Below are 21755 nucleotides of genomic sequence, written 5' to 3'. Positions count from 1 at the left end.
AGGGCTCTACCAGCACTCTCTAAAACAGCTGTCATCTCTCAAAGTTGCCCCCCAGGTAGCTTTCTCCCTTCTTAAACACCAGCTAAGATGACCCCAAAATCATGTAAAATGCCTTTACTACCCAGGAAACTGGCATCTGCTCCCAGCTATTGGAATTCTGCCGGGAGCTGTTGGAACAGCCTGAGTCACAACCAAATCAAAACTGTCCCCCCTGTCAGCTGTCTGCATTAGAGGGGAATTAACATTTCAAAGCCTCACTGCAGTGTCTAATATAATATTTACACGAGAGTGGGGAATTTGGCTTCCTTTCTTCCATGGTAGTGTGGAGTGAATGAAAAGGACACATGGAAGGATCATGTTTGTGCTGTATGAGGGACTATTGCTCCAGAGGCACCAGGACACTTCCAACCACCTTCCCCTGGGTCATTGGGTTAATGCCTGGCCCTTGAAGTCAGTGGAAAAAGTCCTACTGAGCTGAGCAAAGAAGCAGAGGGACAGAGGGGCCAGAAAAGGGGGAGCAGCATCACGTTATTCAAAGGCAACCTTTTCAGACAGGAACAATGATAAGCACTGAAAAATTTGTTTTTTGTAGAAAAAAAATGCCTGTAAATGACAAGATTGTGTCACAAAAAATAAAGGAAGGAAGACAGAGATGGGAAAGAAAAGCTTCTGAGAGGTGTGAAGAGGAAGTGGGAAAGGGCTTTATTTTAAGAGTTTGGGGTTAAACTGGGAACAAAACTACATCTGAGTTTGAATTTTGCTACAAAAAAAGAAAAAAAAACCCCTAAAATTATTAGAAAATGCATTACTAATCTTTTGGAAATACCTGTATTTGTTTCTAACTAAATCAGGAACAATTACATGAGGTCTGAGTTGTTTAGTGTCCTTAAAAACTAGCATGATATATATGTCAGTGCTATATTCCTCAGCATACTGAGGGCTTGGCATCAGGGATACATACATGGAGCTCCAAGGCTACAAACCAGACAAACCATTTTATTTTTGGGATTTACACTCTAAGCATGTAGTGTGAGAAAACTGGTGGAATAGGGTCAAATCTAGAGCATGACTAAAGCAACTTCTTGGTATTCATGGAACTAAGGTACCTTTTCTGTCTTTGCAATTGTGTGGGAATGATAAACATGCAACGTTTAAGTCCCCCTCATACCTAGCACAAGGGCACACAACAAAGATGGGTAATCTGAAAATTACTTGCACTAAATCATTGCACAATCCACTATACAAGAATGGATTTTCTAGTCTCTGCATTTTCCCTTCTCTTTCTCACTTGAGAATGTCTTTTCTTTGCTAGTGCTAATCCAGCCTGTATTAATGCTACACATTTCATGAGCTGGCAGCAAGCAGTGACTGTCATCTCTGACAAAGTGGACACATCCTCAGGACTCAGATAAGGACTAGCTTAAATGCTTACAATAATTGTATTAGTCACAGCCAGCTCTCCTTTGAAAAAGTAGTTTGACCAAACCATTAGCAACACCTCCTTCAAAAATTTGATTGTGAGTAAAAAACCTCACCCCATGCATGTACATTTTCCATAGTTAATAGAAAAGCTGTACAAAATCCAGTTCATGCATTTGAATGCTACCTGCAGACCACATCACTCAGACAAAGTTGCTTTCTGACTACAATATTCACTCTCTCTTGCTTCAATAAAATATTCATGGCATATTCAGTGAAGAGCTGCATTTTTGAATAATTCTTATAATCTAGGAAACAATTACAAGACTCTTCAAACACCGTAACCACTGTTGTTAACAGTTTAGTGATTTCACTCACTTTTTTATCCATTCAGTGGAACTCCATGCTGAAGCTAATAGCCTCCCACACACAATCCTGACTGACAAGAACAAAGATCCTTGAATATGACTCTGCTAATTTAACAACTTCAGTGCCACGCTTCTCTGACTCCGTAAATAAGTGATGGATGCTAGATACCGAAATAATTAAAAAACAACAACAAAACTCCCCACCCTAACAAGGCACTTTGCTAAAGACCCACATTTTTTCTTTAGAACATTCCACAAGCGATGGCTGTGGAAATCATCCCATGCAAATTTCCTGCCAGCTCACATCTCACCAGTGCTAGAACAATACACATCAGCTTCCATGACTGTGAGCATGTTCCCGCCCCTGCACGTCCCTTGGGGCTCAGCACACTGATACCCTCTGATGATAGGCCATTACACTTTTTTTCCCTGGTCATTTGAGCCTAATAAACCCATTCCTGGGGAGTGCGGTGATTGCAAAATGAAATATGTCTTTGTTGTTATGACTAAAATTCAATTTTCTCCCTGTAACAAAGAAGGGAGAAAATCAAAAGGTGATTACAATGACATTATTTAAAAAAGGAAATGTACAATGCAACTACTTTGCATTATTCCAATTTTCAGCACACAAGCTGGTAGAAAGTCATATAAATATCACAGCATACAGTATTATCATTACCCAGTAACAACATTTATATTATTGCTTGCAGATCGGATGTAACAATTTCCTGCTGGCAACTTTCCCTCAGGTATTTCTGTAATGAAAGACTGGAAAAAAGTCACTTGTAGGCCCTTTTTTACTTCAGCTGCTTTTAACCATTTTCTGCCTTGACCACACAACCTTCTGAGGTGAGAGGAAGGCCACAATTACACAAGACCAGTCAGGTGAACCCATTCCAGCACAGATGCATTGCAGTATACAAATCCTTAACACAAAGTATTCACACAATAACTATGCAACTGCCCATCCACTTGACTGAAACATTTAAAAATGTATATAATGTGCACACAGTATGCCAAGAATCTCACAGATGTCACCCCATGTCATGTGTGTTATCACTCACTGAAGATATCTTTAACATCAATTACTTGTTATTTCTGTTTTGCTATTTCTTTAACAGTAAAAAGATATAGGAATTTAATTCTTAATTGCTCATTTTGATTTCAGGACTTATTCCTCAGGGTTGTGGCAGAAATGTGCCACATAGTGATGACCATAATACTATTTCTCTCTTGGAAATTATGTGCCACCACTTAAGAAGTGCTTTACCCACTAGGTGAAAAGATGTAAAGAACATCTATTTTCAAGCATATTTCACAGAATCACAGAATATTCTGAGTTGGAAGAGACCCACAAGGATCACTGAATCCCACTCCTAAGTAAATGGCCCATATGGGGATCAACCCACAACCTGGGCACTAAGTGCACCCAGTTCTTACCAACTAAACTTATCTCATCTGTGACACAAGGCACAATTAATAAGTACCCAACATGCTGAAATTGATTATTTTATGAATCTAGAAGAAAACAAGCTAAAATAATTATATTGAGGAAAAAATTGTGGCCGGACCAGTGCATAAGTGACAAACGTATAAGTAGCACACAGCAATAATAGTCAGTGTAATTGGGTTATCTGTTTCTCAAGCCTTTTTGCCCTTACTACATTACCTGTGGGTGAAGTGTTGTGGCTCCTGCCTAGGCATTATTACAAGAGAAACCAATAAACACTTTGATTCAGATTATTACCCAAGCTGACCTAGTTCAGCATGCATCTGATGAGCTACTTGCAGAAGTAGACACATCGCCAAACACACTTTTTATCTACTTTTTCCCTCTTTTCTGCTTTCCATACTTAGCCTTTAAAAGATTTATAGAGTAGCTCAAAGGGCCATAGAGCTTCTAATAGCACAGGAAGTTACTGCACTGCTGGAGAGGTCTGGCTCCACTAGTTCTACCATCTAATTTTTATATATTCTTGTAGAAACACTTAGAAATACAAGAAAAAACGAGAGCATGATGTAGCAGAAAACAAAGATGATGTGTTTAGTCCCACAGCTCTGAGCAGGTTTTGCGTAGATGAAGAACAGCTTCCTATTTATGTAAAGTTCCCTGTGTGAGGATCCTAGGATGTTTCACACATACACAAAGCTCTGCAGCACAAAACTATGCAATCCAGCACAGTACTGTGCCAAACCAGTACTGCTGTGCCACATGTGGAAAGACGGCCTTGGACTGTTACACATGGAGCTTGGAAAGTGACAGAGGAGAGAGAACCAGCCAGAAGGGAAGTAAACCTACAAAACATGTTTTTATTAAATGCATGTGCTGAGTATCTTCGCTCAATACCTTCTTGCTATGTAGCTGATCTGCGCATTTTTTTTTCTTGATGGGCTCTCAAATGTGTATCAATACAGAAAGTTATAATAAATTCTGAACCTTGAACAGTGTTCCTGACATATAGAGATCAAGACATCTATTTATAGTAAATTGTGTTCCATTAGGAAGGAAATGGAAAAGAACTTGAAGTACAGTTTGTGAGTATGTATTACAATGTATGAAATAAATATCCTCTTATGAATTCCCTTGGAGTTTTCCAATGGAGCCCTTCAAAGTAGAAACAAGGCATAACCAAGGGTACCTATTCTAGTTCAAAAAGGCTGTCAGTAAATGTAACAGCCATCCAGCTCTTCTTTCTTTGTTGGGTTTGGGAAAGCTCTGCCCAAAGTAGCCCATGAGTTGTAGGGAGAAATAAATCTCTGTATACTGGTGTGATTTTGGTCATGAGAGAAGATACCTTTTAAACAAAGTAAAGTCTCAGAAGCACAACCAAAGCCCTTTTAAATTAAATTTGCTAAAAAGACTACTTCTTACACAATTCACACAAGACATCATTTGAGTTTTGAAAATGATGAAAAATCTAGCTATTTGGATTTAGGACAACAACTCATTTATATGTGCCCATTTATGCTCAGAAACACGAGAACCTAATGATTCTGGAAAGCAAGGAGCCACATTAGCAGTGAGAGAAGTTCAGCTTTGCCATATGGTGGCATTTCTGGCTGAGCTACCAGGCTGCTCTGCTATTTCACTCAAGAACAAGCATCCACTCAGTGGGTAGACAGAAGGTAATCCATTATCAATCTCCACAGCCCTTCCTCTAGTGTTACTAAATTGAACTTAGACTGTATAATATTTTAATAGACTGCACAGGTGAATTCACCAATTCAGTTTAATGAACCACTAATTGCTTTTGGGTCAAGGTTAGCAATAGATTTTCTCCTAGAAATAAAGTGCCACGTGCCCCCTTGTCCCCTGTACTCACAAAGATACCTTGTTATGTCACCCACTGCCCAAGCATCTCTCTGTTATGGCGTCAGGCTGCACATAATAGAAAGCAGTTTAAGCTCTGCTGAAAGGAAGCTATTGATTTCAAGAATTCACAGTCCACAGAGATTGCTAAAGTACTTGAAGCCCACATGAGCCATTCAGTGCAACATCAAACTGTAGCACATGCCAAAACTTGAGAACTGGCATGGTGTAAAAAACCCAAGAGAATAAATTAATTAGTGTGGATCCCAGACCTCAGGAGAACCTATCTGCAATGGCATATACCTGCTAGACCAAAGGCACAGGGCTAAAATGTTCATGTCAGGAACAGTTACTACACGTTCAAAAGAGGGATAACATGAGGAATGGGAAAATTACATCCTGACACACTACCTGGGTCTTCTGATGAATATCCTCCAATGTGAAGAGGGATCATCTATAGGAATGTGCCCCCTCTTGACATAGGATAGAGTGACTACACTATCCTTTGTCTCCTTGAAAAGGAAAAAAAACCCAGAAGTTTCTTTCCTCAGTTATGTAAAAAGACACCTCATAGGTCCTGGGGGACTTCACCTCAAACTTAAGGATAGCCAATTGGACAGGAGCCAAAAAATCCCACCTGGGCAATTTACTAGAAAAAGAAGAGAACAAAGAAACTAATTGCTTTTGTAAGGTGTTTTTACCAGGAGTTTTGTTATTTCGCCTTTTATTAAAACTTTTCTGTTTCCAACACAGAAGCCATCCTGCTGATTTTATGCCTTCTAAGGCATCTGAGCTATCTTGGGTGTGATATAGATCTCCAAGAGTTTATGAGATCTAGCTCGAGGAGACCATATATCAATCATCCATTTGCTATCTGGCTGTTTATAGCTCCTCTGTCCTAAGAGAGGTAATTTCTATGTAAAAAAACCCAAAAACTTTCTAATACCATTTAACTGTGTAGAAAATGTTGATTTTGGAGATGCTAAATACTCCCAGTACAAAGCAGAGAAGCTAAACTCTCAGAATTATGTTTAATGAGCTGTACTTGATGTAAAACCTCAAGATTTATGGCGACAGAACTGAGCCACTGTAAAGGCTCTTCATGGCCCTCAAATGTCCCTGGCTTTTAATTTCAGTCCCTGAAGTAAATTTCAGTAAGTGGTACAAAGTAAGCATAAAACACTCTATTTTCTCCATTACTCAAAACTGAGCTGTGCATGCTGCTTGCTGGACACTTGTACCAGTGGAACAAGATGCCCATTTATGGAGAACATGCTCAAGGGATGCTGGGGGCACAAAAGGGTGTGCAGCTCCTGAAAATGGGCGTCTGAGCTTCACAAGACCCAAGTGCAAATGGCTACCAAGTGCTCCTTATGCAAAAATGAAAATCCTGGGCAGCAGATGGACTTTTTTAGTCCACAGGTCTGCAAGGGACAGGTGATATCCAGGTGCCTCCCCACCTGTCCCCTTCCCATCAAGTAAAGCTGCAGGTGGCCTCCAGCCCACATTGTGTTGGGAAAGCCATCCTGCCACTCTCCCTTTTGGCACAAGTCATCTGTCCCCTTCACCCTGCAAACATGCTCAGACCCTGAAGTCAGAGGCCTCCAGATATGTCTGCAACTGATTGCTTTCCAGAGCCTTAATGTTTCCCTCACAGTGTGGCCTTATCCTGTGGCATGATCCTTCTGTGGCTATTTTAACTTTTGCTTTGTGAATTTATGCCACTTGTTGTAACCCTTCTGATTTCCTTTCATAAGATGCTATAGCTGGCATGGAATAATTTTGTTTAGATTACATCCAGACCAGCAACCTCACTGGCCATGCACTGACACAGTTATTATGGTCTGTGAAGTGCTGTGCCAGAAACAGAGGGATTTAACCTTAACCCAGCAGTGCCAACCAACAATGTTGCCCAGCATAAGCATGGTGCTTTCAGGGTGCTGTCTGACAGTCAAGAAATGGTCTTTCCACCTACAGTACAAGCAAGAGGAAAATTACTTAGGAAGGCTGTAACAGCTCTGGGCACATTTTAGTTGCACCAGCAGCTTTATTAGAATTGCCCAAACAAAGGCCTTTCCTTAATGAAACATTTCTGACACTTTCTGCACAAGCTAAATATCATTGAACTGCATGAAAAATACACAGGATTAGAGAATCTGAGCTGGCCTGGAAGCTGTGCTGCAGCCCTGGAACACTTCCAAAGCCCAGTCCCTGGCAGAGGAGTTATGACTTTGGGGTCACGCCATAATAGAGACAGTAAATCACTGACATGAAATACACTCCTATCAGAGTCCCATTATTGCAGGAATAATAAAGACTAGTGCTGGACTGCAGCTCCCCTGTCAAAAAAGGCACTGTGAAGAATGCTATGAAATGGAGATGTTATTTGACAGCAGCCTGTTTTCACATTGCCACAAATGCAAGGGGTTTGAGAACAAACTGGATTTTATTTCCCCTGCTCTTTTGTACTGATGATATAATTATTGAATGTTTCAAGATTTTATACTGGCTGTATGATTTCCTGAAATCTTCCATTTTAAAATGTCATGCTGTCATGGCAGCACCAGTTATTATTAAGAAATTCACACTGCTTTTTAACAAAAAGGGAATTAACTGGTGCTGCGGGTTTCTTAGCAATTGCATTATAAATGCCACAAATGCAAGGCCAAGAGTAAAATTAAACATCCTTTTTCCAAGGAAACAAGTAATTTTTCCACATTTTGCTACTGACTTGCTGTATGACCTTGATTGAGCCACTTCAGATATTCATGCCAAACTCTGTCTCTCCCTTTTAGTAGAACACAGAAATTCCCCCAACTCAGTAGCTGAGATCTTTCTCAAGGTATTTTGAGGCCTAAGTAAAAAAAGGTGTGGACATTGCTTTTAAATATGGAAATAAAATGAAATAGTTTTCTTTTAAACACGCCTCCAACTTCTTTGGAAACTTGTCTCCTTTAGTCACCTTGGAAAGGTGACTAATGGAGACAAAAGATTGTATGGCACATTTACATAGATAGAAAAGAAAATTCTCCCAAGGGTAATAAAACAATGCAAAATCAGAGCAAAAGAGAAGAAATACTAAGTTTCTAGAGATCCTTTGTTGCCAATGAACTACACCCAGCATGCAGATATCAGATGAAAGTCTTGAATTTGGCAGAAGCTTTCAAAGGCTCCCACTCCAGAGTGGCTGCTGTGAAGCGTTCAGCTGGGGCCAGAATCTTGATGGGAGCAAACAATCAACTCCGTGCCAATGGGACAAAAATTCCCACTGGTTTTGTGGAAGGAGTCACTTCTCTGTACACTACCCATTATATAACCAATGGTGAGAGCTAATACAGTAATTTCATAAATTTCTGCAGCATTCTATTCTGCTCTAGAGCACTAATCATTCTGCTTGGGCACCAGAGGCAAGAAGCTCAGGCTCTTGTTTAAAGGAGGAGTTCCAAACGCAGGGAGATTCAAGAAAAAAGGCCATTCATCCAGATGATGACCTGAGCTGACAGAACAGAACACTGATATTGTTCACTCGGGCTGCACCACATACCTTGGCTAAAAACCCTCCTGAGAGCTGATGGAAATCTTTTGATTGACAAGCCAAGTGCTCAGCACACATGGGTGTAAGCCACCAAGCAGCAGAAATCAGCAGTTCTCGAGGCAAAACTGTGTAAGAAGTATGACAGTTTGCTTCTAGAACAATTTTCCTTTTCTACCCCATTCTCTATCCTTTGGACATGAAGCAAGAGCAAACAGATCATGTGTTGAGGGCAGCAGAAGAGTCACCACCAGGTGTTTCATCCACAACAAGGAATTAAAATGTTTCATCACCTTTTTTTTTCTGTAGGCAGGCTCTAAGCAGAGTGAGAGGAAGTGGATGATGGGGGAGAAGAAATTATACAGACAAAATTAAAAAAAAAAAATACAAACAACAAATTTAAATGACTGACAAAATAACTAAAGAATTTTGTCATCATAGATGGTGCTATGAAAAAAAAGGTTGTTAATATAGACAGAATATCCTCAGAATTAGCTGCTACCCTGTATTATAGCAGGATTTATAAACCCATTCTAATTTATGCTCATGATAAATAACCTTGACAGCATCCTTCATAACTCTTAGAGAAGGCTATAAAACACATACATTTTGCATTACTATGCAGAAGAAATGTGCATAGTTTTATTCATATCATTTGTCTAAATGTGCTTATATGTCTTAGGGAAGCTGGCTGCAGCACAACACAGAAAATTCTTTTTAGGCCAGAAAGTAAATAAATAATCAAATAAGTCTTTTGCAGCCTGTATCAAATGTAATGTGTCTTGGCCAAAGCCCAGTGCATTTAGTTACACAGTGCTTTTGTTACAACTCTATTAAAATAAGGTAATTTCAGTCTTCCATTACTTTGCATTTTAATGGGTGTTCTCCTATGACTACCTGCAAATGACCTCATAATATACTTTTCACTCTATATCACTAGCCTCAAATATTTTAGTAAAACTGCAGTGTCATCAGAGTGGGCAGGATGAAATTCCCTCTCCTGCCTCACTCCCCCCTTGCTTATCAGTCTCACTTGGAGATGGTAAAAATGCTAGAATAAGATTTGAAGATCCATGGCATGCAACTAAATTAGAAAATAATTTTTCAGTAGGATATTATTTTAATGTCTGATATTAACCTTATATATTCATAAAAGTTGTTGAGGGTTTTTGTCCTTTTTTTAATTATTAGAAAGGTAAAGTACGTGTAATCTGTTAAGAATCTACTTTTAAGGATCTTAGTATCACAAAGATAAAACTTCTTTAACAGTTTCACATATTTTTTTCTTAATTAATTTTGAAGAAATCCCTTGCTATTGCACCCATGATGTTGGATTTCAATAATAATTTCAATAATAATATAAATATATAAGTAATATATAAATAGAAGTTTTTTCTGGAAGTGACACTTTTCAGAAGATGTACACACTGCCACATTATGAATAAGTAAAGATGCTTTGAAAACGTGGCAATTTTAATTCAGTTACCAAAAGCCTGAAAGTAGCAAGCAAATGAAAAGCAGAATGAGAGCAAAGATAAGAATGCTATAACTTAGCAGCTATTTTTTTCTTACAAAATTTCCCTCTGTTTGCTTTACTTCTTTCTTAGCTATTTAATTTTTCTTAGATCAAAACATCCACATTTTTGTACAGAGAACACCAACCTAGCTGCAGTACTGAAAAACATTTTAACATTTCAAAAAATACTGTAGTAAAAAATAATATAGGACAGTGCAGGGAAAAAGGAATGAATTTAATTTCTTAGAAGCAATTTCTTCTGTGGTTGAGGTTTTTTCCAGGATTGTGTGAGCCTCACATTTGAAGCTGAACAATTTATATTTGAAAAATCTCTATTATGTGCTTCTTTTCTTTGTTACAAGTATAAAATGCACTTTTGTATTTCCTCTGCCAGAACACGCTTACGTGTAATAAATTCACTTCTGTAAAGTATTACTATTTGATGCACAAATTATCATAAAAATTTAACAGCCACATTAAATAGATCAATGACTTATCTAGTTCATTGTTCTCCCTCAGAAATGAAAAGTGACTGATATTAGCTGATTCACAAGTAGTACAACAGCATGGGGCATGTAAAACGATCCTCTCCCAGAGCACCTTTCCAGCTTCCCATAAACATGGGCTTTAAACCTTTCTCAGATGAAGGTTGCATCTTGCCTTTTGCATTTTGCTACCAGAACTGTCTCCCATGAGCGTGCCCAATCTTTTCAGAAACCATTAACACTGCTGACCTTCTTATCTTCCCACACCAGTGAGCGCCAGTGCTGAACTACTCACTCTGGGACAAATAACCTCCTGCAGCCTGGCAAAGGTAAATGAGGATCTCAATTTCTTGTGCTTGAGGAAACCACTGCACACCTCCACCACTATAGGACTGTCCTGTATCAAAATCTGGGTGGACCAGCTATACCAACTAGAAAGAGAGCTCTCAGTCTTTGGTTTAAAAGAAACCTTAATGAACTTCAGTTAAGAGTGTCAAAGCTCAGCATAAGATCCTTTCCAAGTTTAGGCAGTGGAAATTATGATTTCATAAAGAATGAAATGTAAAAGCATTACACAATGATCTGGAAACCAAAAATGCTTCCTTATTCAATAAATACATTGGAGATGATAGAAATAGGTGCAGTTTGATGCCAGCCAACAAATTTCACTCCATGAGAAACAGTAAGGAATATGTATAGTTAAACTGGACTTTTATTGCTTTTGGAATCACATCCAGAATATTACACTCCAGGCATGCTCAGTGTACACAGCTTTTTCAATTTCTATGATCTGCTCATGCAGAGTCTTATTCAGCAGGTAATGATGACAGACATTTTGGCAAAAAGGCAGAGCTGGATGTGTGGAGTGATGATGGACAAACCTGAGGAGACAACATGCATGGACTAACACAGTGATTATCTTTGCATCTCATCAGATGGGTTTAGCCCACCCTTAGGTGGGCTAAACCAAACTGTACACTACCAATATGCTTTATCATTATTATTACAATGCATCCAAGCACGGAATGATGTGCTGGAGTAGTATCCGAGGACACAATGCCATTTGCAGTATAATGGCTTTGTTAACAGCTATAGCATGTGCTCCCACCCAAATATTGAAGCAGAGCTCTGGGTGTTTCACATCCCAAATATAACTGATTTCTTTAGAGGGATAGGTAAAGCTATGGTCAAGCTGCAATAAAAAGAAATATAAAAATATTGGAATTCTAGGATTCTTGTTGTGCTCGCCCTAGCAGACAAATGCATTAAAATAAGACATTAAGTTCAAGATGCTATACTCATAAAATACTGTCATTTGCCTAATTTTCTTCAATGTTTGACATGATTAAACACTTCGTGTCGCATCGGCTGGATCAGACAGCAGACATGTCTAACACAGGACTGCTTATTAACTTGCTTCTTTTACAAGCACATCGTATAAAAAATAAGAAAAAACTTACAGGTGGATCGCAGCACCAGCTCCAGAAGACGATCTAAATCTGATCGCCCTTCTTCGTCCCTTCGAGCTGCCCCTCTCTCCTCCCCCAGCGCCCGATTCGGCGGAACCCCACGAAGGACAAGGTCGGGAATCCCCAAACCCCAGACGGGCACCTGGGGCACGCCTCCCAGCTTTGTTCCGGCGCCAGAGGTGCGCTCACCTGCTCCGCAGCCGCATCCCGGCTCCCGGCACGCGCTGCCGCGGGACCGCGTCTCTCCCGCCGGCCCCGCGCCAGCTCCTCGCACGGGTGTCCCGAGCCCCCCGCCCCCAGGACAAGCCTCCAGCCCGCTCCGCCCCGGTTACCTGCGCTGTCGGCCGGCTCTGCCCGCCGGGCACCCCGCGGTCCGGCCGGAGCTGCGGCGGCCCCGGCCCCGCACGGCGCGGCTGCGGGCGAGCGGCGCAGAACGCGGAGCGGAGCCGAGCGCAGCCTCCTGGCCCCAGTGCTGCGGGCGGGAATACACGGACTGGATCCAGAGGGGGAGTGGGCGGGGGCGCCGGGGGGTCCCGGGCCGCCGAGCGCCCGTGTCGCTACAAGATGATGCTCGCCATCAAGAGCCGGGGATGTTAAATAAGGAAAATGTAGCTGAAGGTCATTATTTTGACAAGTTTTGAACGGTAGACGGTAAAAAGTATTTTTGCTTTCAATTTATGCACGTAGAAGAGTGAGATAACTGCTCTTGCTCTCTTTTCAGATGGCAGAAGGGAGACTAAGCATCCTGCATACAGGGCACTAGAAGAAGGAGTTAAAATCCATCTATTGACACAGAGATTATGAGACCACCTATTACTCATCTATCCTTATTATCCATCTGATACAGAGATTTTGACGCCACCTATTATCCAGCTATTAGCACAGACGTTATGAAACCTCCTCTTCCTTCTCTCCACTTGGGCTCACAAGTGCCCCTTGCTCTCTCCTCCTCTCCCAGATGCACCACCACCTTCCCATCTCCATCCCTGCCCCATCACTTATGCTACCAAAAGGAGAGAAGGTCCCTGAAGGATGGGAGGGAGGGAAAAAGGCAGAAGAAGCCGATACAATTTTGGGATTGGTATAAACTCCGAAGAGTCAACAATAATTCAGGCTACAGCTCCCTTGGAATGGCTGGGCTTGGCCACTGCTGTCTGCTGCTCTTGTCTGTGAGCCTCAGTGTGGAGGCAGATGCTGCAGAGCTTGAGGGGAAGGAAGCTGCCAGCACTGACTCAGGCCAAAAGTATCACTGCAGCCAACAAAATGCACTGGCCAGAGGGCAGATGGGGCCTGCTCAACATTTTCCCCAGTGAGGAGCTAGAAGTGAGTGAGTAAAGCAAAAAAAAAAAAAAAATTAACACTTAACCAGAAATAGGCACTTAACCAAAAAGGGGAATAATTGATCTTGGAGGAACCAGGATGAAGGAAATGTAGGACCAGGGTCTTGGATTACAAGTCGTGCAAGTTGTCACTCCAGAAATAAAACAAAAGATAATAGAACCTTCAGCAGGACCTCATCTAAGGCCTTTATTCAACTAGCATGGTATCATAGTCACATCAATTTAACTCACAACTTCAATTTCAGCATCTTGTCCCTGTCCTGGACATTTCTATACTGTCCAGAATATCAAAACTTTCACAAAACCATGGCTGAATCATTCAGTACTTACTGCTAGAGAAAAAGCCAAAGTCTCTGTAACAGTTTAGACAGAATATTTTTCAGATATATTCCTGAAGAAAACAGTTGTTTCTCCTTTCTGTATTTCCAGAGATACAGTATTGCTTACATGTTCTTGGTGGTATTTTTTGGTTCTATCTTTTCATGTGGGTTAAAAGTGGAACACTCATTTAAAGCACAGTTTCAAGTGTGAATTATAATTCCTAAGTGTTTTGTAAAAGGATATAATATGATCTGTTCCCCTCCCCTCTTGCTTGTGCTGTGTCAGTAAGGATGTGTCTTGAGCAGTGATTGGCATAGCATTTCATTAACAACAGTACATACACCAGCAGGTACTTTCCTCACTAAATTACCATAACATGTCCATATATTTAAAATTCCGTGATGCTCAGCTCTTGAGTAGAAACTCTGAGAGAAAAGAGCAGCAGCTTGACAGAGGGGCTTTTTCCTATTTGGATTTATTAAATGATAATGTAGAAAAATGGAGGGCTTTATTGAACAGAACTGGCATTGACTGTACATGCAATCTACATATTTCTTTGGAGAGTGCAATCTGAGACCTCTAAACCAGCTGTCAGTGCCATTTTACTGAGGTCCATTATTATGGCTGTTCTGAACCAAGCCAGGTTTGATGTAATAAAACTGGATCCTGTTCTGCACAGGCACACAATGTCTTGTTCTGTTTTAGTATTTCTCACAAAAAATCCTGAGAGCTCCCTCAGTCCCCACAAGTAATGCATGAACTTGTATAGGAAAAAAACCCCAGTAAATGAGGAATCTCTTACTGGTGAATCGTCATTTGTAATATAATTCTAGCAGAGATGATATGCAATTTGTGTGAGCAGTAGTTCAACCTTAGGTAGTGAAGGCACTTCCAACTCAGCAGTGAGCTGAAAGGTCTCTCAGCATGGCAGTCTGCAATTTAGAGATGTTCAGACAACATTTAAATGAGCTGGCCCAAGTACTAGAAGCAGTTTAGCTGCAGAGGGACAGAATTCAGTGCAGGGTATTTATTCCACCTTTAGATGAGGAAGACCCTGCCAGAATCAATTTTTAATTGCCTGTATTCATAAGCTCAGAATCTGAGATATAAACAACGGGAAAGGAAATTTCTCACTTATAATTACATTCTTGAGAGACAATTTGCTTGACAGGAATGTTAATTACATAATGCTGAGGACAGCTTGGTAGGGAAGAAACACATCACTGGTGGATTGCTGTTGGTGAATAACTTAAACCAGCATGATCTTAAATGTAGGTGTCCCGACATGTTTGTTAATTAAGTTAATGAAAAGGGGGTCATAGGCATGTCTGGTGTGTGTGAAAAAAAATGCCCTCAATCTCATTTCCTAGAAACTTCAATTTGGATTGCTTGTGCTGGGATCTCGTGCAGCCAGTAGTAGAGCATCATTAGATTACTGAGTTTTTTTCCCTAAAAATTTTACTGACTATGACATAAGGTAATTAGTTTGGACTTCATTATGATGAGAAAAGAGGATTTAATCACTGGCCTGGAAGACGGTGGTTGCCTAGGGACCAACAATCATAACCTGATTATGTTCAATATGTGATGTATGTGCTTTAAAATGGCTATCTGGTCATAGCTGAGGGAAATAATGAACAGCAGGGAGAGGGAGGAGAGACAGGAAGAGCTCTGTGGATGGAAGTGGATGTTAAAGGGCAGGGTGTATCTCAAAGAACAAGGTTCCACATTTTAGGATTGTATCATCTGAAGATGTGACAATTCCTTTTAATCAGAAAAAAACTGCCAAGTAAAATCAAAACCCCACATCAAGGGTCATTACTGGGACCCGTAGTGAAGATACTATTTAGCACCTTCATAAATGAATGCATCCAGTGTCTCTTCAGCAGATTTGCAGACGACATCAAGCTGAGTGGTGCAGTTCACACACCTGAAGGATGGGATGGCATCCAGAGAAACCTGGAGTAGCTCAAGAAGTGTGTCCTTAGGAGTTCCATGAGGTTCAACAGGACCAAGGCAAGGTGCTGCACCTGGATTGGGGAAAGCCCCAATACCAGCACAGGCTGGGGGATGCACAGATGGAGAGCAGCCCTGGGGAGAAGGACCTGGGAGTGCTGCTGGATGAGAGGCTGGACATGACCCAGCCATGAGCACTCACAGCCCAGAGGGACAAACGTGTCCTGGGCTGCCTCCAAAGCAGTGTGGCCAGAAGGGTGAGGGAGGGGATTCTGCCCCTCTGCTCCTCTCTGGTGAGACCCCACCTGCAGTGCTGCATCCAGCTCTGGGGTCCCAGCACAGGAAGGACATGGAACTGTTGGAGTGAGTCCAGAGGAGTGCCGCTAGGATGATGAGTGGGGTGTAACACCTCTCATACACATAAAGGCTGAGGGAAATGGGTTTGTTAAGCCTAGAAAAGAGAAGGTTTTGGGGCGACCTAATTGTGGCATCCCACAAGAAAGATGGAGAAAGACTTTTTACAAGTGCATGTGCTGACAGGACAAGGGGAAATGGCTTCAAACTGAAAGAGAGTAGGGTTTGATTAAGTAATAGAAAGAAATTCTTTACTATGAGGGTGGTGAGGCACTGGGACAGGTTTACTGAGAAGTTGAGGGTGCCCCACATCTGAAAGTGTTTAGGACCAGGCTGAATGGGGGTCTGAGTAACCTTGTCTAGTGGAAGGTGTCCCTGTCTATGTCAGGGGCATTGAAGAGATTGCTCTTCCTACAGTATTCCACAGATCTTTAAGCACTGGAGAAGTTAAAGAAGACTGGAAGATCCCTTAGGTCCTTCCAGGAAAACTGAAAATGGGTTAAAAATCATGTGATTAGCTATTGGATAATAAGCCTAATATCACTTTTTGTAAAAACAGTGGAAGAAACATTGTAGAAATCTGTAAGTAACAAACAAAAGAAAAAAATGAGTGAACATAGGAAATCTTCAAATAAATTTTCACCTAAAAATGTTTCCTTAAATGAATTTAAAATTTCAGTTTTGAGTACAAGTTTCATCAAGTTATGTAACTCAATTTTAGAAAAGTGCATGTGTCTTCATGGCATGTTGAATTAATTAAGTTAGAATCCACAATATCAATAAAGCATGTGTTTAGTGGAAGCAAATCCACTAAATAATAAGCTAAGAAACTCAGAAGGTGCCCAAGAAGGTACAAAGAGCTCTTTAACCAAGCCAAGAAAGGCATAGCAAAAAATCAGCATCTGTCAGCAGAAGCCAAACACATTATGGAAATAACTGCAGGTTTTGAAAATGTAGCAGACTAATTGTTGGAAGAAGCAACCCAGGGACGTACATTATGGTTCCTGTTCCAATTTGAACAGTTCTGTTGTGCTTCAGTACAGGCCTTAGAGTTTTGTGATACTATTTAACTTGGTTCCTTCTGACTTCCTATATTTAAACTGTTGGCTGCCCTAATTGAAGGGAGTGGAATTATTTTTGGGTCTCACCACAAGTCCTTAGTCATTTTGCTAAATGGTCCTGTCATTATTAAATTATGAGCACCCTGTAATCATCTGATCTTGTGTTGCAGTTCCAGAAGCACGTTCATCTTTTCCATCAAGCATTTGAATGTGAGCAATACAACCTTGCTTTCAGTATTATTTTTGGCACCTCTTTCATGCTACTGGAATATCAATGCCTGTCTCTGGCTAGCTCATTACCAGCCTTTGTTGCTTGCTTGGCTGAGGTTGAAGAAAATGTGTGCAAATTTTTTATTATTCCATGTGCCATGCATGAGGGATGGTGCCCCAACTGTTTATGAGAACATGATGGAAAGACAGCTGCAGAGGAATGCTTGGAGCAATACAGCCCCACCACCCTTGCAGAAAAGCTCTGCAAACACACTCCTTGAGACACCCAAATGCAGCTGATGTCAAAGGGCAAAGGCCCACTGGCTTCACATTTAAGGTGCCCCTCTGAGGACACCTCCAGATTGCCTTCTCTGGCCCCATCCAGTACCAAACACAGTCAGTGCCATCTGCCTACTAGAACTGGAATTGCCTTTTGTAAGTGCTGAATGATCAGTTTGAGGAAGAAAAGTCACTTAACAAATCTCCTCTAAACAGGTATAAAAACCTTCACCTAACAAATTTATAATTATTTAATAAAAGAACCCAACTGACTGGATCCCCAAGATGATTGTCATTATTTTTTGTTGCTATGGGTACAGAAATTTAGGAAAAAAAAAAGGAAATCTCTAAAAATTGACCAAAATAAAGCTACATGGATAGTCCAATTAATCTGGGTTAACATAGCAATACCATAGTTGAGACTTAAACCTAAGCCAGTCTCTGTTGTGACAAAGAAAAACCAGAAATATTATCTTATTCCATTCCCCTGAATGAAAACAGACAGTGATGCTTTACCTTGGCTCATTAAGTTAAAACACCAAGTTATATAATAGGATACTGAGCTGGAAATGTCAGCCAGCTCTTGCCTGACAAATCAGGAGCAATCTTTGGATATTTATAGAGATGAATACCTTTACTACTCTGCTGTCTGATCTCAAAAAGTAATTTTCAGTATTGTAACAAGACTTATTCAAAGTTTATTGCAGGCTGGTAGAAGCTTTCCCAAAAGGCTATCAAGCATCTGGGGTGTCCTTGTGCTCCCATGTTTTAGCCTTCCCTGGAAAGTATATTTTCTGAGGTCTGCATCCCCATGGACAATGAAGCATTTTTACTCCAGGACCGTGTAATAATTGAGTAACACAAGATATCTTGCTATTATGTGGAGACATAGTCTGGGAAAAGAGACACAAAATGCATTGGAAATCGTCTTTAAGGAAAACATCTCCCTGCATTATACGTGGCATATGCTCCCAGTAATTGTTTAATACATTAAAAAAAAAAGAACTCATCAATCTTTTTAAGCACTGGTGTTCGACCAGCAGTAAATCCTCTTTGCAAATACTATCTTACAATGACAATTGTGTTAATATTAAGAGAGCTGATCCTGAATAATAAACTCAGATTCAGGCAGGCTCCTTTTGGAAGCTATACTCTCATGGAAATCTTGAGCAAATTGTCACAGATTTCTTTTTATTTTTGAGCTCATGCTTGTTCCAAAAACAAGAACTGTAGGTTGACGGCTAATTTTGTGGACGAGGGGGTGAATGTGAGAACACTGATACATGTGGCCAAACTACATTGCTCTTGGCACACTGAGAACAGTTTTGGTAGCAGATAAGGCATACTTCATAGTAGAGAAAAAAGTATGGAAAAAGCTTTCTGACCTACAGCATGTGGGCATTCTAAATAATGCTTAAAAGGATTTAGCTAAAACATTTTAACTGGAGGCTTTCCAGTACTTTGTTCCACATCTTTAAAACTTCATCACTAATATCTGGAGCTGGATAAGGAAAATGTGCATATTACTTTACCTCCAAGCCTGCTCTCCAACCTGGCTTTAAATTTTAGCAATTAAGCCAGGCATCAACATGAAAGATACATCTCACTTGATTATGTTGATTGTGTTAGCCACTGAAGAAACTGGAACTTAAAGCTCAGCAAACAGGGAAAACACAGGAGTCTCCTTTTCTTATTTCAAGAGTAAACACCTGGACAAGAAGGTTGGCATAATGACCATGGTACAACAGGCACAGGGGCTGTGAAAAATCAGTCTGTGTCTGTGTTTGCAAGAGAGAGGGGGACCGTGCTTCCATTCCTTCCTCTATTCCCTCTCAAATAAATGCAAATAGCTATGGAACAGTTGTAGAAAGAGTTTGTGTCACTCCTGTTGAAACACCTGCTCTTCCTCTGTATGTTAGAAAATGAACACTACAAGTGTAAAACCTATTTTGTTGTTGAAGGACAAGGCCATAAGTGAAGGAGGTGATTCTTTTGTTCTCCTGAAGGGGAGCCCTTAGTGCCAGCAGAAGGACTGGGAAGGCCTTTTGTGTATATTTCACTTTGCAGATCTCAGGGCATTCATTCCACTTGGTTATTTCTGCCAAAGTTTCAATTCTTCCACTCTTCTTAGGGGGGGACTGGCAGCCTGGTGGTCCCTCTATTGGTGATGCTTTTGTTGCACACAGTCTTTGGTGAAGGTCCCTCTCTGAAATGAGTGCAGCCCTAGTGCAGCTTTTGCATTATTTGGGAGCAAGATTATTCCTTGTCTCTCCAAAAAATAGACTACCTCTGGACTTAATTCTTGACTGCAAAGGTTATGGATAGAAATGCTAAAGCCAGTTTTTACACATTTTACTTAAATTACCTCTTCAGACAATGCCCTTTTGAACACATGGTTAGTGATTGATTAGAGTGAGCCATGCACTTAGGCATCTCTTACAGAGTTCACACTTTATTTTGAGAAATAAATATGATTACCCTGTCTAGAAGAATTTCCTGGTACCACCTAACTGTAAGAAATAAGTTGGTCCTTTATAAACAAAGTAACACAACTACAGATTACCATGATTTCATTGTATGGCTTTTATATTTTCTGGCTCATTGCTAGACCAGTAGGCTTTACAGTACAGTTCCAATGTACTTTCAGTGTATACAAATGAGAGATCTCAGTCTGAGTTTTAATGCACATACTAGGACTCTAAAACTGAATTACTGTCATGGCTAAAAGCTGATGTGTTATTCATCATCCAGTGAGATATCATTGTAAATAACAACCATTAATTGAAACAAACACAAGAAATATTCCACGAAGTTTAGGATATATTTTACCCAAACAGCAATAGCTTTAGTATCCACTGTCTACATGCTGCAAATGTGAAAGGAAGATATACCAGAGAAGGAAATTCAGATTTAATTACTGGGACATGATGATCCAAGTGCCAGTAATCACTCCCCAAAAAGAACTTCCAGAGATCTGCTGCAAGAATGGAAAGTCAGCTTGTCATCATTGCTTGCTAGGAAGCCACTTGTTTTTTCACTGCAGTACCTGTTCAATTTGCTGTTCTGCAAATCACTGAATTTAGAACAATCAATCAGTGCAATTTTGTCTTCACAAGCACTCTGTGTTTCCCTCATATGGAGTATTAGTACGTCAGAGAACAGATTTTTTGAGAGATAATAGGAAAACAGCAGCCATCATCTGTTATAGGAAACAGACTAATGTGATTCTCATCATATGCACACACACTTTCCTGCTTTTTTTGCCTGACAATAATTTTCATGAACCAAGATAAATCAGGACACTGACTTTCTTTTGCTATTTTTGGCCTTTGTGCTGTACCAGTGTATCAGAGGTAAATCTCTTGGTTCCTTGTGCTTTGACCATTTAGTAGAATGCTGAGTCGTGAAAAGTTTGCCCCTCCTGATGGAAAGACATGCTTAATTATCTATCCAAGGAGTGGAGCACATTTGCAGAGGTCACAGTGCTCAGGTGACTTACACAACAGTTTTGCTTCTCTGCTTAAAAAGGATTTTAGTATTTAAAAGTGTAAACCAGGTTGCCTCTATAAATAGAAGATAAAAGAGCCAACAAAAATGTATCTATAATGTTATGCATAGTTCATAAAAAGACATATTTTTGGCAGTAAACCAGGAGTTTGCTTTATGCCATTCCTGCCTTGAGTTCCTGCCTGGAGTTCAGAAAAACTGAACTCCAGGGATCTCTGTCTATGCAGTAGGTTGAAAAGTACAGAAATTAAATGCTCCTCCTGATTAGAAGAAAATCAAGAGTTTTATTATATCAAAGAACTCATTAAAAAGAACTATTTCACCTCCTATTTAGGTAAAATTTATCCCTGACACTGACAGTGCAGAACGTACTTGGAATGGAAGGATGCTTACAGAGCTGCTGTGGTGCCTCCACAGCTCAGGCCAAATGGGCTGCACGTTCCTTTGGTCAGTCAGAAGACTGCTGCTGCCATGGTCTTGTTACTCCTGCAGGTTTGTGCAGACAGATGGCACTGTGCTATTTTGAACCATTTCTAAAACCCTGGATCTGCAATCCCAGACTGGCAGACTGGTTTATTTTCCACTACATCATTCCAGTTGACACTACAAATGCACTGCACAACTGCCT

At 40.6% G+C, this 21755-nt stretch overlaps 1 protein-coding gene across 1 annotated transcript in view; it reads right to left on the bottom strand.

The window, feature by feature from the left end:
- CNTNAP2 (contactin associated protein 2) overlaps positions 1–21755 on the bottom strand; it is a 1014330-nt gene that overhangs the window by 21583 nt on the left and 970992 nt on the right. The window lies entirely within an intron of this gene.

This window comes from Haemorhous mexicanus, chromosome 1 (assembly GCF_027477595.1).
Source record: "Haemorhous mexicanus isolate bHaeMex1 chromosome 1, bHaeMex1.pri, whole genome shotgun sequence".
NCBI classification, from domain to species: domain Eukaryota; kingdom Metazoa; phylum Chordata; class Aves; order Passeriformes; family Fringillidae; genus Haemorhous; species Haemorhous mexicanus.
This window is presented reverse-complemented; position numbering and strand designations above follow the sequence as displayed.